The sequence below is a fragment of the Dendrobium catenatum genome, unplaced genomic scaffold, assembly GCF_001605985.2.
Source record: "Dendrobium catenatum unplaced genomic scaffold, ASM160598v2 fragScaff_scaffold_133, whole genome shotgun sequence".
NCBI classification, from domain to species: domain Eukaryota; kingdom Viridiplantae; phylum Streptophyta; class Magnoliopsida; order Asparagales; family Orchidaceae; genus Dendrobium; species Dendrobium catenatum.
The window spans coordinates 10,187,808-10,199,196 of NW_021318595.1; the positions used below are offsets into that span (position 1 = coordinate 10,187,808).

General features: G+C 34.8%; 1 long non-coding RNA gene and 1 pseudogene across 12 annotated transcripts in view; one reads left to right on the forward strand and one right to left on the reverse strand.

Moving 5' to 3' along the window:
* The window catches only part of LOC110110028, a 68,269-nt gene extending 57,215 nt beyond the window's left edge, over window positions 1-11,054 (forward strand). For 10 of the 12 annotated variants that reach the window (XR_003702686.1, XR_003702680.1, XR_003702682.1 and 7 more), the window contains 2 exons: window positions 9,422-9,520; window positions 10,715-11,054. This is a non-coding gene — a long non-coding RNA (uncharacterized LOC110110028). Of the gene's footprint in view, window positions 1-716; window positions 783-7,186; window positions 7,294-9,421; window positions 9,521-10,714 lie in introns of those variants that run through there. The other 2 variants (XR_003702688.1, XR_003702685.1) reach the window with 2 other exon arrangements.
* Window positions 7,300-9,504, reverse strand: LOC110110027 (annotated as a pseudogene).
* Window positions 11,055-11,389: the final 335 nt, after the last annotated feature.

Below are 11,389 nucleotides of genomic sequence, written 5' to 3' on the forward strand. Positions count from 1 at the left end.
AGAAACTGTTTGGTAACCTATGATGCATAGATATGGACACGGGACATGTCAATTATTAAAAATATAGGACACGAACATAGGTTGGACATAATATTATAATTTTATATTTTAAAAAGTGTATACAAATTTAAAAAGTATAATTTTAAAAATAATTTAGAAATAATAAGTCATTTAATTAGAATTTGTGCTTAAAATGATTAATATTATGATTCGAGAGTCGGACGTAATTTCGTTTATTAGTTATCGATAGAGGAGATGTAAATACATTCATTGCCAAAGAGAAATGAAAATGATAATCCTCGATGAATGGGATATTAAGTGCGGGCGATTCATTTGGTGTTGTAAGTTACTCATTAATTATTATTTTACTATTAATTATATATTTAATAATATATATTTAAAGTTATATTAATTAAACTAATTATACAAATATTTAATTACTAAATTATTCAATTAATTTATGCACTAATTATACTATTAATTATTTAATGAATTTACTTAATTATTAATATTTTAAATTATATTAATTAAGTTAATCAGTAATAACTTGGAGGCGTCTAGTGCCTTTTCTCTTCTCTTTTCGTCGTTGCTGTTCGGCTTCGTTTATTTATTTATTTATTTTTTTAATTTTGCGTGTATATCCTCGTTCGGCTTCGTTGCTTCGAGGTGTAGAGATTGCACGCGTGGCTTCGTCGGCTCCTTCGACGACTTTACCTTCCTGTCGGATCGGAAGTTGCGACATTTTGATCGGAAGTAACGATGGGAGCTCGCTGGCTGTGAAGGTAACTTTCTACGCGCGCAAAAAAATCGTTTGGCTGGATTTAGCTTAAATCCAACTTAAATCCAGCTGTAAATCCGATACCAAAAAGCCCCTTAAAGATATTTGTGTGCTTTCAGGATTTTTACACTTTTATTTCTGCTCCTGGTTTTACCTCTCTTTTATTTATACAAAATGATAATTACAGCTTGACTTACATAGAATAAGGCTCGGCTTGGATTGAAAGAAAAAGTCAAGGATATGGAATGTCGGGAACCGTGGAAGTAATTCATGGATGGATTCTGAATCATTTGAGATTTTTAACTCATTTTATCATTTCAGTGAAAATTTTAATGTACTCACATAAGCCTTTAGGGTTTCATATGTAAGCAACTTCCTTTATTTTTGGCCCTTTAGGACACTTAAGTGCTTTAGCAACTTCGTAACAAGAAGAGCCAAATCATCAGTAGAGCACTAGTGATTTATATGACCAAGGTTTTTTAACTTGATTTCGGTTTCGCCCTCATCACAGAAGCTTTGCTTTCATCGGTTTTGGTGTTTGATCTTGCTTTTTCTTAATTCTTAAAAATAATAGTAATGTTATTTCCCTAAATTTATTTGTTTGATAAACTTTAAAAACATAATGCAATATTTTTTGGATGAGCTTTTAGATGATTTGGGTGAATTCGATTAACTTTTGATGGTTGCATGTGTTTTGGTTGGGCTTTGATAGATTTGCTGTTGTTTTAGTGCTTTATGCTTTAATTCAATAATTTCAACCTAAACTAAAATGCACCAAAATAAAAGCTTAGATCAATTTTGAACCACCCTCAACTAAGGATTAGTTTGGGACATTTTCTTTATTGCTTTAGAAAATGGCTTTTTACTACAAAATTTTCTAATTCAAAAATTTTTTGTGCTAAAAAGTTGTTTTAGAAAATAGCAAGAAACTCTCCCAAATAAAGCCTAAATCCTATCCGTTTAGACAATTTTGGACAAAATTCAAACTTTTTTTGTGCATATAATATTGTTTAGTACCTTCTTTGAGACTAACAACCCATAAATATAAAGGTACAATTCACAATTTGAAAACTTCTTTCAAATAGGTATTATCAACTCATCATAGGAGAACAACTAAGGAAAGCCAATTATGTTGAAGTTTTGTTATTGGCGGGATTTTTTATATCCTCAATGGATTGAAATATAAGGCATAAAAAATAATGAATTATCTTGAAGGATATGTTTGATTGGATATGATTTATTTTATTCTTGGTATAAGTTCCTCATAGAGGCAAGCCCCTGTAGTTCATTACATCCCAAGGATTTGTCCTTTAGGAAAATATTTTATGAAGATAGTGGATTGCATTATTTCATCAAAATTTTGGTTAAAATTTCACATAATTTCTTTCTTTTAGAATTTCATATCAAAGATTTGATCTTCGGGAATTTAAATTGGGATTGGATCAACTCGTAGTCAATTTTTAGAATAAAAACAAAAGAGAAAGAGGTAGGAATGCTTTATTCTAAGAAACTCAAAGTACTTAAACTGTCATATATTGAGCTTTATATTTAAAAATTAGATTTAAATTAAAGTTAAACTATTTAATTTAAAAGATTGAGGCATACATTCCAATAGAGTTGGACAAAATGCCTAAGAAGGTGAGGGTTTACGATGTAACTAAAATGAACATCGACCTTAGATCTTGGATCTAAGATGAGAACAACCAAGAGATTGTAACTCTGACCTAAATCTAGTAGAATGTAAGGGACTTACGAACTTGAAACACACATAGGGTTTAGTTAGCATGTTGATCGGTTGGCATGTTGATCGGTAACCTACGATTGGACCTAACTATCGCACGATCCCACAATTCCACCCACGATCACACAACATAACCACTCTCGACAAAAAATCTCTCACATGACAGAAACAAAGGCACGCAGACAAAAATTAAAACTCCCTCCCACTCTCTATCTCTGTCTCACAATCAAAGCATCTCGCAAGCAAGGCCCTCTCTCGTTCGACTCTCATACACAAAGACAGGAGACAAACATTCGATACTTATAAGCGTAAGGAAGCTAAATCTAGCCTTCATCTCTTCCTTTTCCGACACCGACCTCCGTTTGATCTTCGTCCGCCTCTTCCGACTTCCTTCTGCCCCTGACCATCGTTGTGCCCTAGCTTCCTCCAGTTTGACCAGCCGCCAATCGAACCCGACATCCACGATCGACTTGCCTTCCCCCTAGCCGGTCCGACCTGCTTCCGCCCCAGCCACACACTGCCGGCCTTTGGACACCAACCTACATTCGACCTTGCCGCTAACTCTATGCTGGCCTTAACCTTGTGCGAGACCTCCGCTGCCATGCCTTAGCCCCTTGAGTGACCTCCCCTGAAGCCCTTGACCGACGATCTGATCCGACTGAGTGGATCGAAGATTTGAAGAATAATTCCAGGACCCGACAACTTCCCGAAGCCCTCGGCCGTTTACTATCTTTCCGGTTGGGCGGACTAGAAAGGACAAGTACCCTCCCCAACCTCCCCTCACGAGGAGGGGATGTCGGAATGCTGCCAAAATTTCGAATGACAGTGCCGTACTCAGTTTTTGGATCCGCCATTCATGGAGGCTAGGTGACAAATCTCCTCACGACTTGATAGTGCTCTTGAATATTGATGAAGAGAAAGAAGTTTCTCTTGCAACTTGAAGGAGGGAAGAGCCAAAGACAAAATCTGAAATAAATTTCAGATTTTTGGAAGGAGAGGAGAGGGACCTAGGAGAGAAATTCTCAACTCCTCAATTCCGGTTGAGAGTTAATGAGAGAGCCAAGAAGTAAAAATCTGAAAAAAATTTCAGATTTTAGAACTAAGGAGATTTGAATTTGAACTAAACTCAAAAGGGAAAGGGAGAGGGATAGGGGCCAGCGGTAAGGAGGGATGTTGGGGATTTATTTCCAAAAACCCAATGTTAGGTTTGGAAAGAAATGAAAAGGTATGAGGGCTTTGAAAATTTCGGCCAAAGGGGTTTAGGAGTTTGAAATTATTTCCTAAAGGAAGGAGTGAGTTTTGGAAACAATCAAACAATTAATAGAGCATTAATGGAATAGGGAGAGAGGGGGGCCGGCGGCATCATGGGGGTGAGAGGGGATTGGGGGAGCAATTGATTGGGTTCCTATTTTGGATTTAGGAATTAGGAAAGATTTAAATTAACTCCTATTCAAATTTAAAATTCAAATAGGATAAATTTAGAAACTTTCCTAAAATAAAGTTAAATTAGGAAGGATTTTGAATTCAAATTCCAATGAATTGAATTTCAAAATTATCCTAAATTAATCCTCAACCCAATTAGGAAACTCAAGGGAGGAGGGAAGTGGGGGATGGCCGGCGGCTAGGGAGCTGGAGACAATGGCTTGGAGATGGAGCTGGTTGGGATGCAAGGTTGTCCGGTAGGGGAGGTGGAAGGGGCAAGACAAAGGATAAAGAAGAAAACCATGAACCCGGCCGTCTCCAAGGTTGGTGGGTGATCCGATTTCCCTCTCCTAGAGATTTCTCTCCAATCTCACTCTCAAGCTCTCACAAGAATTCATGCACGGAAGAAAATTTTGTAATCAATCATTCATTAATCAAGAATAATAAGCAAGGGGTTTTAAATAGCATAGTACAAGAGACTCAAAATAAAAGACGAACATGCCCTCGTGGCTTACATACAACATCCCTTTACCAGAATGGTACAACGGGAAATAAAATAAAAACAAATACATAAACAAACATAACATGAATCAAAAGTACAATGACTCGATCGTGGCCGTAGATCGGCGGCCACGCCTCTGATAAACCTTCCACGATCTGATGTCCCCATCATTTTGATAATATTGCAACTATTAGGAGATTGTTGAATTAAGTGCTATCAATGAGGCATAGACACCATTATTAATGTTGATAAGGGTTTTATGATTTCCTTGTTCTACAATCACTCCATCTTTAATTACTGCAATATGATCTACATTATTTATTGTGGCGAGTCGATGAGCAATGACCAATGTTGTTCGATTTACCATCACTTGATTTAATGCATCTTGAACAATTCGTTCCGATTTCATGTCCAGTGCACTAGTTGCTTCATCTAGGAGCAAAATCTTGGGTTGTTTTATTATAGCACGTGCAATCGCTACTCTTTGTTTTTGCCCTCCAGATAGTTGAGTTCCTCGCTCTCCCACCACAGTTTGATATCCCTACAACATTTTATTAAAGGATAGAAGAACATATATGAGAAACATGCTTAGTTGCTCATTGCTTCATTTTTATAAACTATATTATGACTTCAATTGATGTGATATTGTTAATAAAATGAATTGTCTTATTTCAATTCTAATGTGGGATAATGAAAAGCCAAGGCTAAGCTGACTCAACTCACATGCATGCACATGAACACATACATGTGAGCTTGCACACACCGAGTAGTGCACAAGGGAGTTCAGACACTCATATGCATGCAAGTATAAATAATTAGCTCTTTTGGGTTTCATACACATGACTACATGAGCGCACATGCAAACACTCGTACGTGCAAGAACATATGTAGTAGTTTTCAGGTGTCAAATGAGCCATGTTTCCTATTTAAATTTTAAAATCGATATTTTTAAAACCTAAATGCTCAATGCTAATGGGTGAGAGCTCAAACTAGCTGTCCCTATTGATTTATTAATAAGTGCAACCTTGTTTTAATTGATGATGTTCATCTAGATATAGTATTCTTGAAACACCATGGTTGAAAATAATGAATCCTGATTGATTTTGAGCCAACTTAGCTCGAATCAATGCAATTTTGAGTTAGGTTTATTTATATTTAAGCTGGCTAGAAAATTGGACTTTTGTTTTGCTTTATTGGTTCTTACAAATTAGTTTATAATGGATTAAAGATTTAAAAGATAAATTCTATGATGTTTAAATACAAGTTACATTGGTTATTTTATGGACTCATCTAACCTGATTCAAAGTTGATATGAATTTGTGGGCATTCGCTAACTCTGCTGCAGCAATAACCTCAGTCTCATTTATTGTTCCTTCCTTTCCATATGCAATGTTAGCATAAACAGTATCATTAAACAAAATTGGTTCTTGGCTTACCAATCCCATCTGTTGTCTTAACCACCGTAATTGAAACTTTTGTATCTCTATGTCGTCTAGCAATATATATCCTGAATTCGGGTCATAAAATCTCTGTAGCAATGCTATAGCTGTAGATTTTTCACTTCCAGTCTCTCCGACAAACGCAGTAACCTAACAAAATAAAATTTAGCCAGTGTTATAGATTGAACTTTATTTATTTCATCATTCTGTTTCTGTTTGATGCATCATATAAACTTTCCAGATTGAATAGACAAGCAAATGTCACGAAAAATTTGGACATCTGGCCTTGTGGGGTATTTAAAACTAACATGTTGAAACTCAATGTTACCCTGAATCGTTTCCAAGGTCAGTCCAGAATCGCTACTTGGGTCTATTTTAGATTTACGGTCAAGAGCTGCAAAAATAGAAGCCGCTATATATTTAGCTTTATTGAGGTCAGGTTGATAGGATATTGATATGAAAACGTCATTTGTTGTCAGGACAATGGCATAAAAAACCTGCAAAGAATGTTAAAGCAAGTAATGGAAATTAGTAATATAAAGTGCATCAATACTGATGTGATAATTTGAAGTATCTAAAAAAGAAAATCTATGGAAAAAAAAAGTTTAAAAGTATAGCTACAAATGCAATAAAATTTAACTTATAAAGTTAACGATATAAAGGAGATTGACTCCACAAAATATATGCTGGGTTTAATTTGGCTTAACTCATGAACAAGAAGTGATGTCTTCTATTTAATAGTGCCTACTTTCTCAAGCAATTGCATTAAATATCAAAGTATAGCTATAGCAACTAGGCTATACAAGTAGATTGTTTAAGTTGAAGGGAAACTAAGGAACTTAAAGTCTAACAAGCGCATATGGTAATTTCTACTTATTCTCAAGTTAAAAAGCTGACAACAACAAGCTTGTGAAAGAGGAAGGGAAAAAAGAGATAAGAGTACATGAAATGTCATAAAATCTCATCTTTATAAGTTGGTTTTCCTTTTCATGTCAGATGCCTATCCAACATATATATGTTGTATTCTTTTGCTCTACACCCACTAATTATTAATTTTTCTTTCATTTTGTAATCATTTTAAACCTATTATATATGATTACTTGCAGTGGCAATCTAAGAATATTTGGTACATTATTATTATTTTTCTGTATTTTAATTATCCCGTAGTAACTGAACTATATATGATTGTTTCAATCTCTATAAATCGTTGTCAAAATTGCCTATTATCAATTCAAGTAATTTGTTAACTGAACCGTGCTTACCTGATACACTTGTCCAAATGTTATGCTCCCATTGCTGACAAGGCGAGCCCCTGCATAAAAGATGGCAGCATTGACACAAATTGTTAAGGAATAGAAAACTGCAGAAGTTATTCCACTAGTTGATCCATGTTTGATTCTAGCGCTTATAGGTAATTCACACCTTTTATTGTATAGTTCCATTATCTTTTCTTCAGCCGCAAATGAAGCAACTGTCCTTATGCTTCTCAAAGCATCATTAACCACCTGGTTTGCATCTTCATACATCATCTGAAATCATTTTCAAATGTTAGTTACTGATTTGAAGAATGAGAGGCTTATTAATTGATTGACTTGTTTTGTAAGCCTATTTACTCTTTAGATGCTTGGACTAAAATTAATTTTGTTGGCATGAAATGTAGTTTCAAACCTTTGCATCAGCATTAAATCCTTTCATAGAACTCATTCTTATGCATCCATTAATGGTTATAAAGGGTACCAATGCCATGACAATAAGTGAAAGCTGCCAGCTAGCAAGCAAAGCGAGTGTCAAGCCACCAATTAAGGTGGTTGTATTTTGAACAATTAGTGCTAGTGAATCACCAACAATACTTTTTAAGGTAGCCGCATCTGAGGAAAGCCTTGAACCAATTGCTCCACTGGAGTTTTCATTATCATCAAACCATGCTATTTCCATATTGATAACTTTTTTAAATGTCATTAATCTAACTCTTCTAATCAATCTGGCCCCAGCAATTGCAAATAAGTATGATCCTATTGGAATTGCCACTAGATTAGCCACACCAAATGCCAAGTATGTAGCTGACCATATTACTGAATCTTTCTTAATCTTATATGGTGACGAATAAAGAATTGTGATGATAGTACATATCATTAATGCTCTCATGGGACTCTTGAGTCCATTGACAATAGCAGCCATTGATCCAGCAAGTAAAATTTGTATCTCTTCCTTATTAAGGTAGGCGAGGCGATGGAGAGGTACTTTTTTTTATTGTTTTGAGGGAAAATCGGCTTTTGATTTCCTTGGTGCATGTCCTTGTACATAATCTCTTTCAGGGAAATCAGGCCCTATGTAGGTTAAGCTGTGGCTTGAATACCCCAAAGATAATTTTGCACCAAGGGAACTTCTTAAAAGTTGATGTTGGTCGACATTTGTTGCTCCAACAATTTGGTGATTGTCTCCAATAATTAGGTGATCAGCTCCATCCTTATCAGTTTCTGTTGATTGCTCGAAATTTGTATTTATTGACTGTATATGAATGAGCTGGCCGTAAGCACCATTTTGATCCCTTAGTAACTCGAAGTGAGAACCTAGCCAAAATATAACTTAGAATGACAACCTACCTATAATAAAAATTAACCATGGAGTTCTTTCTAAATTTTGGAAGGTGAAAGAAAGACAAATTAAATAAAAATTGCTAATATGCTAGCACCTTTTTCAATAATTGAACCTTGGTGCATAACTACTATAGAGTCTGCATTTCTCACAGTGGTCAGGCGATGAGCTATTATAATAGTAGTGCGATTTCTCGTAACTCTATCAAGTGCCTCTTGTACTACTCGTTCTGATTCCACGTCAAGAGCACTGGTCGCTTCATCTAATAGCAATATTCTTGGGTCCTTCAAAATAGCTCTTGCAATGGCAATCCTTTGCTTTTGTCCTCCTGATAATTGAGTACCATGCTCACCAACCATGGTATCTAGTCCCTGAGAATCATGAGCAACTCGATTTAGAATATATCATATATTTGTTGATAGCCATATAAATTATTGAGTAGAATGATTTTTTTTTATGGTTTAGAACAACCTGAGGTAACATATCAATGAACTTTGAAGCATTAGCTAATTGAGTGGCAATTTTGATTTCTTCAATCGTTGCATCGTTTTTTCGATATGAAATATTATCTCTAATTGTTGATGCAAAGAGAATCGGCTCTTGGCTAACAAGACCTATTTTTTTTCTGAGCCATCTAAGGTGAAATTGTTTGATATTAACACCATCAATGAGAACTTCGCCATCTTGTGGGTCATAAAACCTTTCAATCAGGTTGATTACTGTTGATTTTCCACTTCCATTCTCTCCGACCAATGCAACAGTTGTGCCGCCATGAATGAAAATTGAAAATCCTGCCAAAATTTTCTCTTTGGGTCTGGATGGATATCTAAAATAAACATCTTTAAATTCTATGTTCCCATGAATAACATCTAGTCTTTTTCCTGCTATGTCAGAAGCATTAATCTCTGGCTTTCTATTGATGATCTGAAAAATCTTATATGCAGCAACTTGGCCCTCCACAAATGATGTCATGCATGGAGATGCCTGTTCTATAGAGCTAATGATAATCATGGGATTAGCATATCCATGTGTAGAAAAACGAGGTATAATATGACTCTGTGCAAGAGAATGTAGAATAGCTTCACAAACTAACTCATCAGGGGTTATTTACCATGTTGTTCACGCTAATTTATTGTTAGATTGTGCTTCATCACAAACTGGGCAAACAACAACTACTAATTATTGCATATTACATTAAATTGGTTCGTTCAATGGAATTTTCTATTTATTTTTATGTGGGTAAAAACTGAATTCAGGTGATAAGCATTTGAACTTGATCAAATTGTATACTATAATAATTACATGAAGAGAACACAGGGAACATTTCAAGTAAATTGCAAAATATTTTATAAAATTTGTGATAGCACACTCATATAGGATTTAAGTTAGATTATAGATGCTATTTTTTTAATAGTACTTTGTATATCATGTATACTTTCGTATAATCAGTTATGAAGTGTTGGTGAAAACTGAAAACCATTCTTGCACAAAAAAAATGAAAGCATTATTGGAAATAAAAACATATTTTTGATGTAGATTATTCTTTCACTAATTTATCAATTTGATAAAAAAACTTCACCAGAACAAAAAATTGAATTTGAAAAAGTTTATGCTTGCATATGTCTAAATCTGCCAAGTGACTGAAAATGAAAACCCAACCACTTCTTTCAATTGCATAGATTTAGGTTTTGTGGCACGGATCAAGGCACTACCTTTCAATTCATATTTGAAGTTCTTATTGTTCATCAATATTGTTTTTATCTATATGTATGTATAACCAAGAATTTATCAAGGGTTAGAAACTTACTTTGAAGCAAATATGACTGCAAATATAATACTAATGATTTCTCCACCAGTTTAGCTTTTATCCATTATTAGTTTTGCTCCATACCAAAAGCCTAAAGCAAGTGCACTATATGACAAAATCAATGTCATACCATTGCTTAATCCAACAGCAAGGCCCTCGTGAATGGTTGATCTATAGATATTCTCCAGTGCCTTTTCAAATTTGTTCACTGATAGGTTTTCCCCTGTAAATGAAGCCACCTGAATAGGTGCAGTTTGCAAGGAGAAGCATCTATTTTTAGTCCTTCAAATTAATTCTGCGTAACTATGGATTAATGATAGTTTTGCTTACAGTTCTAATTGAGCTAACTGTTTGCTGTACAATTATAGAGGCTTCTATATTGTCCTTTTGACTGCTTGATGCAATCTTGATTCTAATTTTTGACATGAAGGCATTGCATAACAAAATAGGAGGGATGGTGGAAATCATGACTAAGGTGAGAAGCCAGCCTTTAATAAATGCAACTACGAAGCTAAGGAAGAATACTGACGTTAGCTCAATGATCTTACCAACCTGCAAAAAACATAAATAGTAAAAGAATCACCAACACCCATATATTGGATTGCAATGTCTTTGTTCAATTAACAGTTTTTTTGTAATCTTTTCACCCATGGCATCTTGGATAAGGATGATGTCCACTGACATCCTCTCTACAACTTCCCCTGTATTTATGTGACTATCAAAGAATGCAATCTCTTGATTTAATAAGGCATTTAAGTATAATTTTCTTATTTTTGTTGTCTGCCATTCACCGGTGATCATCCAGCAAGCCAACTCTAACAAAAAAGCAGAATTTATACCAAGCATTAACACATAGTTCAATTTGTTATTAGTTGTTGATGCAATATACTTAACGAAGAAATGGTGCAACCACTGCCCAGATTAACAAGCAGACATATTGAAGACAAACCTACAAGCACAGATCAATATCTTCTAATTATTCATGAAAAATTTTTTAACACTACACATATAATCTTTTTCTTTTTTTCCTTTTGCTTATTTGAAAAAGTACTTGTGCATATCTGACTTCAATTATACACAATACTCTCTACTAAACCATTGCAAT